Below are 12,407 nucleotides of genomic sequence, written 5' to 3' on the forward strand. Positions count from 1 at the left end.
AAATAGGAATATACCATGTAAGGCTTAATAGGATTACCCATGCCTCAGATTATCCAAGTTAACATATTATATTCTGTAGCCATTAGTTATGAGTAGACGTGTTCTACTTCTGTGTCCTCCCTCCCGCCCCCATAACCCCCATTTGTCCATATCCCTCTCAGTCACCAAGCATTCAAAAACAATAGGAACATGTGGAACAACTCCCTGAACCCAGGCTTGATCTATACTAAGTTTCATGCCAAAATACCCTAAGTATATAACTGGTTTACAAAACAAATCTGCAGTGGTTACTTATCTGTTCAGTTAAGGCACTGTGCCTACAACCCCTATGTCCGGGGGGGGGGGGCGACAAGCATTGTGTTCCAAGCGGATATCACTTTGTGGACCCCGGGGTCATATATTTTAGAGTTCGCCTTAAAGACCCAATGAGGTTGTGTGACTTTGAAGCTGTATAACCTCTTGCTACGGGGGACCGGAATTTCCAGTAATCTTATTAGTTCATAGACTATCAATGTCTCAAAGGTCGTCTGCCATGCGTGGAGTCAGTATCGGGCCTTCTTCCTCGAGTGAGCCCCGAGAAGGCGGCGAGGCTCCTGTGTCTGTATCAGAGGTGATCAAGGGATTGTCTGTTAAGGCGAAGAAGGGGTTGCTGATCAACTGTGACGTTTCTTTTATCGCCTTTTCCTGTTCCTGGGCTGCTTGGGCTCAAGATGGTCTCGCTCTGCTGGATTTGCGCCTGCGTCATTTAGTTTGTGGAGTCAGCCAAGTTGCTTCTTCTGTGGATTCCGAAGTTGGGTGTATTAGGCCTTTTGCGTGCAGACAGGTCCATACATCTTCTGGTGAGTTGAACATTCGTGTTGCTTCACCATCTATCACTCGTAACTTTGCAGGAAATAGTAATGTGTATTTATAGTTCAACTCTCTTAAGCGTTGTTTTGCCTTGACAAAAGAATTGCGTTGTTTTTGTACTTTGGCTGTAAAGTCTGGATAGGCTGAGATCTCTGCATTGTCATGTCGCCATTGGCCATGCGAGCGGGAGAGCTGCAGAATGGCATCTCGATCTCTGAAATTTAACAGTCGGGCGATTATGGGTTGTGGGGGTGCGCCCGTGCGTGGTGGTTTGCCAGGTACCCTGTGGGCTCTTTCAACAGAGAAGAATTTTGAGGGGACGCCGCCCAGTACATTATCGATCAGACATTTTTCCACAAAGAGTTCGGTATTGGGGCCTTCAGCTTGTTCAGGGAATCTAATCTGTCTAATGTTGTTGCGGTGGGATCTCCCTTCGGCATCCTTTGCCCGTCTGTGTAGGGCGGTTATATCCAGTTGTATCTGTTTCATTTGGGTTTGTAGGTCCTGTATTGTGGCGCGGAGATTTGCGAGTGAGGACTTAACATCTGTGGCTATCGTGTCAATCCTAGTTTCCAGTGACGTTTTGGTGTCTAGGATAGCTTGAAGGACTTTGTCAAATTTAGTGGAGTGTAATTTAAGCATGGCATCTAATTGCACTAGGGTTTCCAGTGCTCCTCCCTCTTTCAAAGATTGGTCCGGGTCAGGGCCAGCATTTTTAGAGCCTTTATTTTTGCCCATCATTTCTGGGTTCTAGAGCTGTGAGTCTCACCGTGGTAGTGACAGAAGGGCCTTCGGAATGTTTGTTAGGTGCTGTAAATCATTAATCAAGGTATTTCACTGTCAATTTAGGTTTCCGTTTGTTTTCTCTTCTACATGTTAGGTCCTACTGGTAAGTATTTCTTTGTGGATGGGTTCATGTACCTAGGGGAGTCTCTAGTTTGTATCTTTAATTTGTTGGGGGGGTTATCTAGCACACTTCACCCAACGTATATGTAGTGTCACAAGTTCTCTTTCGGGGTGTGTGTTCGGGTTTGGTGCCATTCAATATTGATACGTATCTATGAATGGTTCCCGTGTCATCCACCACAGACTGTGCTATGGGCCGTTGATCGCAGTTCCCGGTTACGAGTCAGTATAACCAGGTGAGCACCCACCTCTTCATTCCGGATCTCGTCGCCTCCAGTGCCCACTTCCGTCAATCTGATGGTTTATGAGGGAAGCTCGTTCTCTAAGGCCTCTGGGGTCTCCGTCACTTTTCCTTCTCTGTCCCTGTGGATGTGGTCATTTGTCTCTCGGCACCGGAGCTCCCCGCTGGGCTACGCTCTGATCAGCAATCAGCCTGCGGAGTCTCCCGGTCACCCGGTCTTCCACTACCACCAGATGCCAACCCGGCCATCCAGTTCGTGCTCCATGTCTTGAACCCAAAGTAAGCATCTGTTTCTCCGCCGCTGGCCCGGCAACAGCCCATTTTCACTTCTTGGTATGCTCGCCTATGCGTTTACCTCTACCATCCGTTTGGCATGCTCTGGGGTCATAGCCACGGGCCTCCCCTCTCTGCCGCTTCGGGCATGGCTGCAGACCGCAGAGACTCCAGTCAACCCCCTTTGGTAGTTCCCCTGGGGTGTCCTTGCATCTCGGGTCCTGGCTGTTGTTATGTTAGGGTGTGATCCTTTGGGGGCTCCCGCGGGTCTTCCCGCCCCCAGATCCACTGATGCCATCTGAGGCCAACTTGGTCCCCTGAGTCGCGCTCCGGTCTCGGGGCCCAAGGTAAGTATCCGGTTTACTGCCGCTGACTCTCAGGTCTGGGCACGGTAGCTGTGCCACTGTTTCCGGCCTGGTTACCTCGTCGGTCCCTTGTTCTCGGTGCCATCGCTCACGCAGTCGCTTTTCTTTTCAATCTGGCGTGCTTTAAGGGATCTCAGCCTCAGCGCCCCCCAAGTCCCAGTAGTGGCTCTCTCACCTTTGCTGTCCGAAGCTGATGCGGTTCTCCAAGCCGCGTTCTGTGTTTGGGGTCCAAGGCAGGCGTCGGTTTCGCTATCGTCAGCACCCCGGTCTGGGCGCGCTCTCCTGTGCCACTGCCGCAGATTTAGGGACTCCTCCAGCACCCTGTTTTTGGAGCCATCACTCGTGTCATTGCATCTTTCTCCAATCTGATGCGCTCCGAGGAACACAGTCTTCAGGGCTGCTCAGGCCCCAATAGCGGATTTTCTGTCTCCGTTGTCCTCGTTGTAGCTGTCGAGTGCGGAGGTATCAGCCGCACCCCCGCAGCATTTTTTGGGTGTTTTCTTTGTCTTGGGTCTTAGCTTTCATTATTTTAGGATGTTTTTCCCATGAAGCCTCTGCGGAGCTCCGGTTTAAGCGTCCGCTGTGGTCGCCATATTGACTCCGCCCACCCTTGGACTTTCAAACTTAGTGAAATTTATCTGCAGGGTCCACTTTTTTTTCTGGTTCCTCAGACCAGACCAGTTGCTTTAGTTACCAAACACAAAATAGTCAAGTTCTGTTTCTCTATGTATTCTTCAACAGCAGTGCACTTGACTACACAGGCCTACCTCGCTCGGTTTGGGACCAAAACGGAATTCCTCAGAATCAGCAGGAGGAGGATGGAAGGACACAGAGTGGTTCTAACTCAACAGCTAGAAAGTTTTTGACTTGAAAGAGAAACCATGATGATGACGAAGACTCTGGGTCCTAGTGCCACTCAGCTCAGTGGACTGGAGAGAGGTGCATTGTTAGGAAATGCTGCAAAGTATGTTTTTGCTGAATTACTGGCTCAAATGTCAAACTCCTCTTATGTTCTTGCTTTGCCTCTGAGTCTTCTTTGTACACTCCTGACTCCGCATGAATCTTACTTTGCTTCCTTTTGTCCTTCTACTTTATTCTATGATACATTCACTATTCTTTGCAATCCGCAGGCCTTCTCCTAGTCCTCTCCATTCCAAAAAGAATGGAGATGCACCGCCTATTTTGGCAACACAGTATAATTTTCCTTTTAACAACCATAATTTGTAGACCTGGGTGGGTTAAATTAAGTCCTCAATAATTTGTATTTTTGAAACATAGAATTCATAACATTTAGAGATATACTATCTTGGGTCTCTCTGGGACAGAAGAAGGATGGTTTGCAGTGCATTAAACTGAACTGTGTCATACTTATCCCTTCATCATTTCCTTCAACAACAGATTGATGATGGTGTGCTGCTCAGCACCCAGATGAGTATTGTCATGGTTTCTTTTGTGTAGTGTTTTCTTAGTCACACCTTTCCCCAAATCCCTTTCCCATCCATTCATTGAGACCCCTAGACCTCTTCCCTCAGGCTGTGTGGGTTATGAGTTATGACTTGATTTGAAACCATAAATGGATCACACACTTGCTGGGGCGAATGTGGCAAAAGCGACACCAACTCACAGCATGACCTTCTATTACCTGAGCAATATTCCACACCGGCCCCATCAACATCATCATTAAGGCCTGTTGTGTTGTTTGATACGCAAACATTTAACCTTGTCCAACCACTCTGGACTCTGATCCAACTTCTCCTGACTCCATGATTTAATTTCCTAAGTTTAGCTTTTAAATACTAGCTCCCCACCATTGCTCAAAAGAAGTTGATATTGCAAGTTTTAATTATCATATCAGTTTTTTTTGTTGTGTGTCAAATACTGCCATTGTGGTAGTCTGGTCTCAGCCTTCTTAAAGTTTTCATATAGTATGACCCACTTACTCTCTGTTTTCTTTCAATCTAGTTAACAGTGATTACTAACCCTTTGATTTAATCCTGCAGTTGAAGTTCGCCTATGTGAGAGTGGTACCTTCTTTCTTACCTTTTGGCATGCTTGCCTGCTACTGCTATCTACCACCCCCTTAAGATGCCACATTGAGAAAAAACCTGCAGTAAGAAGACCCCATGTAAAAGAAGAATTAGAATATGAATTTAAATTGTTTAGTTAGTAAATAACTCCTACTGAAGAAGATGGCTGTCTATGTGTATCTAGGTTTTTGTAGGCAAAATAGGGAATGGCAGTCATCCCCTAGTGGTCAATATATTTGTAGAGGGCAGTAGTGCAAGGGTATAGGTAAATGGCCTAGACTTTTGTAAGCAGATTTAGAAAATAGGCTACACTAAAAGACTACACTAAAAGGCTACACTAAAAAACAGCAGTGCAAACGAAAACACCAAAATAAACATTTCAGGCATAAGTCGAGTAAAATCAATTATGCCCTTTTTATTTTTAACAAATGCAAAAACCCACAACAGGCCCTCTCCCCAAACAAATAGCCCTGTCTCTGAAAAGTCTAACTAAAGTCCAAAGTGAAGCCCAGTCCCAACTTCTCCTCACCCTCTCCACCCACAACAAGTCCCTCCCACCAAAACAAAATAAAAATAAAAACAGGGCTTAGAAGAGGGCATTGTCCTTACGGGTCTGGACCTGGTCCAGGCTCTGTTCTACACTCTCTGGCCAGCTTTAAATTTGGTAGAGCCACTGCAGGACACAAACCTGGAATACCTTGTCTGAGCAGGACTGGGTGGCAGCAGTGGCAGTCACGGACCCTGACAGCTATCGGCAGTGCTGGTGATATAGTGGCCAAGAGGCTGGCACTGGCAAGCAGCTGGGCTGGGTCCCAGCTCCAAGGCAGCTGTTTCAGCCTCTTCCTTCTCCATGGCCACCAGCTACCGGTATTCAGCCTAGATGTTCTCCAGCCTCTGCTGCCGCAGATGGGCTGCTATCTCCTGACTAGTGGGTGGCCATCCATGCATGCAAAAAAATATTGGTCGAAAGGCTGGGATGAATTACTTCAATTTTCCTAACAAGCAAAATACTGAATACTTTCTTGGAAAAATGATTTCTTTATCAAATTTAATTTGTATCCAATCACATAAGGCAAAGGGAATCACCAATGAGACATGTTGTCCCTATTACGAAAAACAAATAGGACTCACAAAGATGCAAAAAGAAGCATTTGTATCATACATTATACAACATTAAAAAACAAAAGCTACAACAAATATAATCAACCATAACATTTAGAAATTGTCCCAATTGAATCTCCTCCTTTGGAGGTAATGGTACATAAAGAGCTTTAAAATGTAATCCACTTTCTAGCAATGGTGTTGGTAAATTATGTAGACAAGTGCTGAACCCAGATCAATTGCTTCCTGGGATTTCTTGCACTATACGTTGTACTCCTGGGGGGTCAATTATGCTTTTTACCCAATCTTGCCGCAATCCACATGGTGTCGACGCGTTTCGTCCCCTTCAATTCTAGACCTCATCAGGACTACAATGGGACAACTTAACCTCCAAAAAGGATGGCCTCAAAAGGGTCTTAAATCCAGAGAAATCCTTACTTCACAGGCTGGAACCTGTATTGTGGCCGTTCAACTGTTAATGCGGCCCCAAATAACTGCGAGTGTGGGCTCTGTGCAAAACCAAGGCTATCGATCAAATATACAATTCTGCAGTCCAGGGAACAAAACGTTTAACACTTGCGCAGCGGTTGCGAGCTCATATGGGCTCGAGGCACCCACTCCGGCTGCTAAAAGGATTAGTGTTTGATTAGTATAGGGAAATATGAGTACATTATTAGTATTAGTATAGTAAGGTATGAGTTAATTTGAGCAGAGGACATGTTAGTATGTTAGTGGGTTTGGATAGAATAAAGGAGGGATAGAAGGTGGAAGAATCCAGAAGTGTTTATTGAGAGGTCGTAGTAGTAAGATGAGGTTTGGCATGAGTAAAGGAGAGGTGTAGAAGGAAAGAGTTTGTAGAAAGGGATTAGGGAGATCATAGCAGTTAAATGCGATTTGAGAGGAGCCTAATGAGACATGAATGAGGGAGAATTTAGTAGGGTTGTTTAGGAAATCATAGTCAAAAACTGAGGTTTGAGGTGAACCAGGAGGGGTAGAGGAGGGAAGAGACTTGGAAGGGTAATTTTGGAGATCATAGTAGTAGAATGGGTTTGGGATGAGTCAGAGAGTAGAGATAGAGGACAGATTGATAGAGGTATAGGGCGATGGTCAGATAGAGTAAAGCTTTCAAGAGAACAACATTATTTTTTTCTCTTGTACAGTAGGATTAGAGTAGTAAATATATGGATATATGATTGCATAATCAAGGGAATAAATGTGTAAGGCATATAATGTATTGAGATTTAAAGTTGTATCGTATGAACACACTCTTTCAAGAGTTAGCGTATTTGAAGTTAATTTATTTGTATACTTTAATAACATTATTTTATCTTTCCTCAATATTTCAATAGTGAAATGCATGTAGATAAATAGTTAAGATAATATTTTCCTATTGTGATAGACAAAAAAAATCTGAAGCATCTCATCAAGCAATTTATATAGAAACTATACAATTATGTATGAACATGTAAATTGTTCAATAATATATAAAATACATACATAGAACATACATCTATATATAATTTATATATACACATACAAACACCAATGCATACAAATACATATATAAATACATTTAATTGAAGTAAAATATACATTTGTTAGACAGGCCAAAAGAATATGTACATATTTTAAAATAAAATAGTTATTATACGTGTTTATACAAAGAAATCTACATATCTCAATATATACACGTATTCAAATAATAAGATGTTTACATACACAGGCATATGCAGTCCATTGCTGTTTGAGGATGGTAGTTATGTAGGAAAGAGGCAACTCCTGAGTAGTCTTCTGAAAATCAGATAGTTATCCATGGATCTTATATTTGGGGGTAATGAATTCCATAGTTTGGCTGGTTGAAAAGAGAAAAATGTACCACCTATTTTTCTTCTTGCATAGTGGTGTTGAAAAGTGGTTCTGTTCCATATATTGCTTTGTGGGTGATACAACGCAGATTAAAGGGAGATCTTCTGGCAACAGGTAACCAATGTACGGCTGTCAAGGCAGGGGAGATCTGACCTAGTAGCTTTACATGTAGGAGTAGTCAGGCAGCCGAGTTCTGAATGCGCTGTAGTTTTCTCATAGTAAATAAAGATGATCCATTGTAGAGGTAGGCTGATATGGAAGAACGTAGGAAAGAATAAAGGAGTGAAGTACTAAGAAGTGATTGAGTGCGCGAAGGGAAAACAACACACCTTGTGTGTTTGGTTTGCACTGCATTGAAAACTTTGTGAATGTCACATTAAGTTAAGCAGACTCACATTGCACAGCCAACACTGCAGGCATGAATTAAATCATACTGCACTTCTTCAGCCATGGGTGGTGAAATGCCATGGGCAGGGGGATGGTTGGTGAATGATGATGATGGATTGGGATACATATCTGCCTCATTTAACAAATACAGTGAGTCAATGGATAGAACACAAAATACAATATCTATATTTTAACTATTTTAAACTTTGTAATCATTTTATTGCTGTCTCAATGATTTCCCTTTACTGACGGTGCCCGTGTTCAGAGGCACACAGCAGCATTCCTCCATTTTACTTACCTTTAATCTGCGATCTCATTAGCCCTCAAATTCATTTTTCATCACTTTATTGCCTACCTACTATACAACCCTCTCTTCCCAGCCCTCTCTTTTTTCATTCACATTGGTGGGACTGCCATGTTTGCTCCACTCAGCAGTTCTTTTTCCACCCGCCATATTGGTTGGCGGTCTAGTTGTTGGCATCTATTTTTAGATGCTCAATATAAATGGCCCTACGCGCCGGCAGCGCAAGGTATGTGATTGCTTTAGCGAATAGCCTCAGTTTTATCCTACTATCGGGACCTATTCTATATTTTAACTATTTTTAACTTTTTAATTGTTTTTTTTGCTGTCTCAACATTTTCCCTCTACTGCCTGTGCCCGTGCTCAGAGGCACACGGCAGCATTCCTCCAATTTTACTTACCTTTAACCTGCAATCTCACTAGCCCTCAAATTCATTTTTCATCACTTTATCGCCTACCTACTATACAACCTTCTCTTGCCAGCCCTCTCTTGTTTCATTCACGTTGGTGGGATTAACTGCTGCTCTTTACCAGGGCACAGCCTACAAAATTTTTCACTATTAGAAGAATTCCTTCCAGATATCCTGTTTTTGACAGAAACATGGCTCAACGAAGACTCTCCCCCCGAAGAATTAAGGTCCTTACCTCAGTATTATTAAATTATCTGCTTAGATAGACCCCAGACATGGGGCGGAGGTATTGCCATTATCCACAAGAATTCCATTAAATGCTCTACTACTCCACTAGACATTCCTAGTTGTGAAAGTTTGTTCTTCTCTTTAACTCTCAATGCGACATTCACTTTCTCTGGCATACTCATCTATCGCCCCCGTGGACCCTATGGGAGCTTTGTACAGGCCTTGCCAGACTTTGTTTGCATTTCTTGCAAAAACCCCAATTTTACCATACTTGGAGACTTAAATATTCACGTGGACAACATCCACTGTTCATCTGCCAAAACTCTCCTCTCCAACTTGGCTTCATTAGACCTGACTCAGCTCATTACATTACCTACCCATATTAAAGGCCATACTATAGACTCAGTTTTCAGTAACCTCTCTAATCTTCTTTTCTATACACCTCTGTCTTTGATCTGGACAGATCACCACTTACTTTCATTTACACCACCCTGTGGATCTCCTCTTCCTCACCAACCGTCCATAAAGTCAACTTCCCGGCAGTGGTCAAAATTGGATCCCAGGGATTGGCAGGACACTCTTCGCCTCTCATCTTTCAACTACGATGAGCGAAGCATTGGCCTCATTGAAAATTGTAATAACTGGGTCTCTACTTCCTTAGATATTCTCCTTCCAGTTAAGATGATGGTTAGGAGGACCAATCATAAGGCCAAACCCTGGTTTACATCTCAATTGTCGGAACAAAAAAAAGAGAGTAAGAAGGTATAAAGAAGGTGGAGAAGGGATTACAGTATTGCCTCAAAAAAACAACACAGGGCAGCCATTAGAGCCTACCATGAGGGAATTAAATCGGATCTATATTTTACAGTTCTAGAATAGAACAATCTGCAAACTCCCAGAAAGAGATCTTCATGATCTTTAAAGAACTTACTCAGATCTCCTCTGGTGATTCTCCCATAGAGGCCTCCACGGATCATGGTAATGATTTGGCAGATTTATTCCAAAAAAAGATCACTGACATCTATTCCTCCTTCCAGGTCACTCCCAATCAAGAAATAGATTGTTATTTGCACAAAGACTCCCAGGTCTCACTGGTTTCGCTCGCAGTCTTTCATCCTCTGGTGGAGGCGCTTGTCCACCAACAACCTGCACAGTATAAAATAAGGATCTCCCCTCAACCCGCTCTACCTCATATTCTAGCGAAGGCTTCCAACATAATATCTCCTATATTGACTAACACTCTTAACCATTTCTTAACCTCAGAATCTATACCTCAGTCTCTTAAACAAGCTGTTGATAAACCCTTACTGAAAAAATCTAAACTCGACCCCATGCAGCTAAGCAACTATAGGCCTATTGCTCTTCTCCCTTTTCTGTCTAAGATAATGGAAAAGCATGTCAATAATCAGCTAACATGTTTTCTTGAAGATCAAACTCTTCTGCACACCTCTCAAATGGGATTTAGGCCCCAGCACAGCACAGAATCAGCCTTACTAGCAGTCATGGAAAATGCCCGCCAACTGTTAGACTGTGGTGGACATGCAGCTATTTTCTTGTTAGATCTCATTGCCGCATTTGACACTGTGGATCATAACATTCTCCTTCAAAAAATCTCTGCTATAGGAATGGAAGGCACAGTACTGAGTTGGTTTTCTTCATTCCTGAAGGATAGAACATTTCAAGTCCTTGACCGCTCGTTTTTGTCTAATACATGTTCCCTCACTTGCGGTGTCCCCCAGGGCTCCTCGTTGAGCCCCCACCCTTTTTAATATCTATCTGTCTTCTCTGGCCTAAGTTGTGGAACCCCCATGGCCTCTCTTTGGTCTCACATGCTGATGATACTCAGTTAGTAGTGTCCCTCTCAAATGCCGAGAATACCTCTCAATCGAATCTTTCATCCGGTCTAGCGGATGTAGCCAAATGGATGACTGAGTCTAAACTTAAACTTAACGATGAAAAGTCAGAAGTAATGATTGTGGGCAATTGTGCCCTTTCCAATTCTCCGACACTATTCCCAGAGGATTTTAAAAATCTTCTGCCCCCTAAAGACCATATAAAGAGCCTAGGCTTTTGGCTAGACCTTCACCTCACGGTGGACCATCATTCCAAAAAGATTGCCTCATCCTGCTTTTGCCTCTTAAGAACTATGAGGAAAATTCTCAATCTTCTGCCTTTTCTTTCCAGGAGACTTCTTATTCAGGCCCTGATATTGTCACAGCTGGATTATGGTAATTCCCTGTTTCTTACTTCCCCTGGCTACATGATAAGGAGACTGCAGGTAGTGAAAATGCGGCCGTGCGATTACTCAAGAATACACCCAGACATATATCGGCCAAACCAGCTTTAGCCTCCCTCCACTGTCTTCCCATAAGGCAACGGATCAACTTTAAGGCCCAATCTATGACACACAAAGCCCTTCATAACAAGGGCCCCAAATTTCTTAGGTAAAACACTTCATTGTACGCCCCAGCAAAGACTTTGAGATCATCTGCCGCCCTGCTGGTTCAACCTCCTCGCTTCAAGAGAACTATATGGGGAGGTAACTCCTTCTTAGTTGAAGCTGCACACCTCTGGAACTCCCTCCCCTTAGAACTCTGACAAGAACATCTAGAACTACCTTTTCGTAAGAAACTGAAGACTTTTTTATTCTCATCATAGTTTTTTGGACTTTGACTTACCTTTTTAGTGCTGGGAGGCCTTCTGGTAGCCATGCGCTCTATAAATTTCCTAAACTAAACTAAAATACTCTATACTTTGAACCATAGTTTTGATAACCATAAAACATAAAGTAAGTGAAGTAGGTGAGCAGCATGCCTATTCACCCAAATGATTACTCAATCATTCTTTCATTCTTCCTACTATATTTACCCATAGCCACCATATTTTAAGCTTTACTTTCTCTCATCCACGCTTTCACCAAAATTCACAATCCATTATCCTTCCATTCAGTATCCACTATCCACTATTTCCTTCAGTCATCTTTTCACCCCTCCATCCATTTGACCAGTACTCACCCTGGCATCATTTCATCTACCCATGTATCCTTTCCTTTTGCTCATATCACCTTTTCTTTCTTTTAACCTTCTGTTCTTTCCCATTTCCATTAAGCCATCATTTTTTGCAAACATTAAGGGTGCGTTCTGCTAAGTTGCAGATAGAAGAGGCCATAAGTAACCCATCCACTGCTGTAGCTGTAACATGGGGGTTGACGATCATAATGATGCCCTTGTAACTAGTGAGTAATAGTAATTGTCAATAAGCAAGAAATGTGACTTACCGCCACCCATCCCGGCCGCCTCTTCTCCCCCTGCTCCATCTGGTCCTGCAGCAGAACTTGAGCCGGCTTCACTGGTGGTCATTGCGGCTAGAAAAAACATAATACAGTTTTTAGATGCAAGGTGCGCTTCCCCTTAATTTTTTTAATCAAAAAAATGCAACCAGAATATATTGTTA

This window comes from Pleurodeles waltl, chromosome 1_1 (assembly GCF_031143425.1).
Source record: "Pleurodeles waltl isolate 20211129_DDA chromosome 1_1, aPleWal1.hap1.20221129, whole genome shotgun sequence".
NCBI classification, from domain to species: domain Eukaryota; kingdom Metazoa; phylum Chordata; class Amphibia; order Caudata; family Salamandridae; genus Pleurodeles; species Pleurodeles waltl.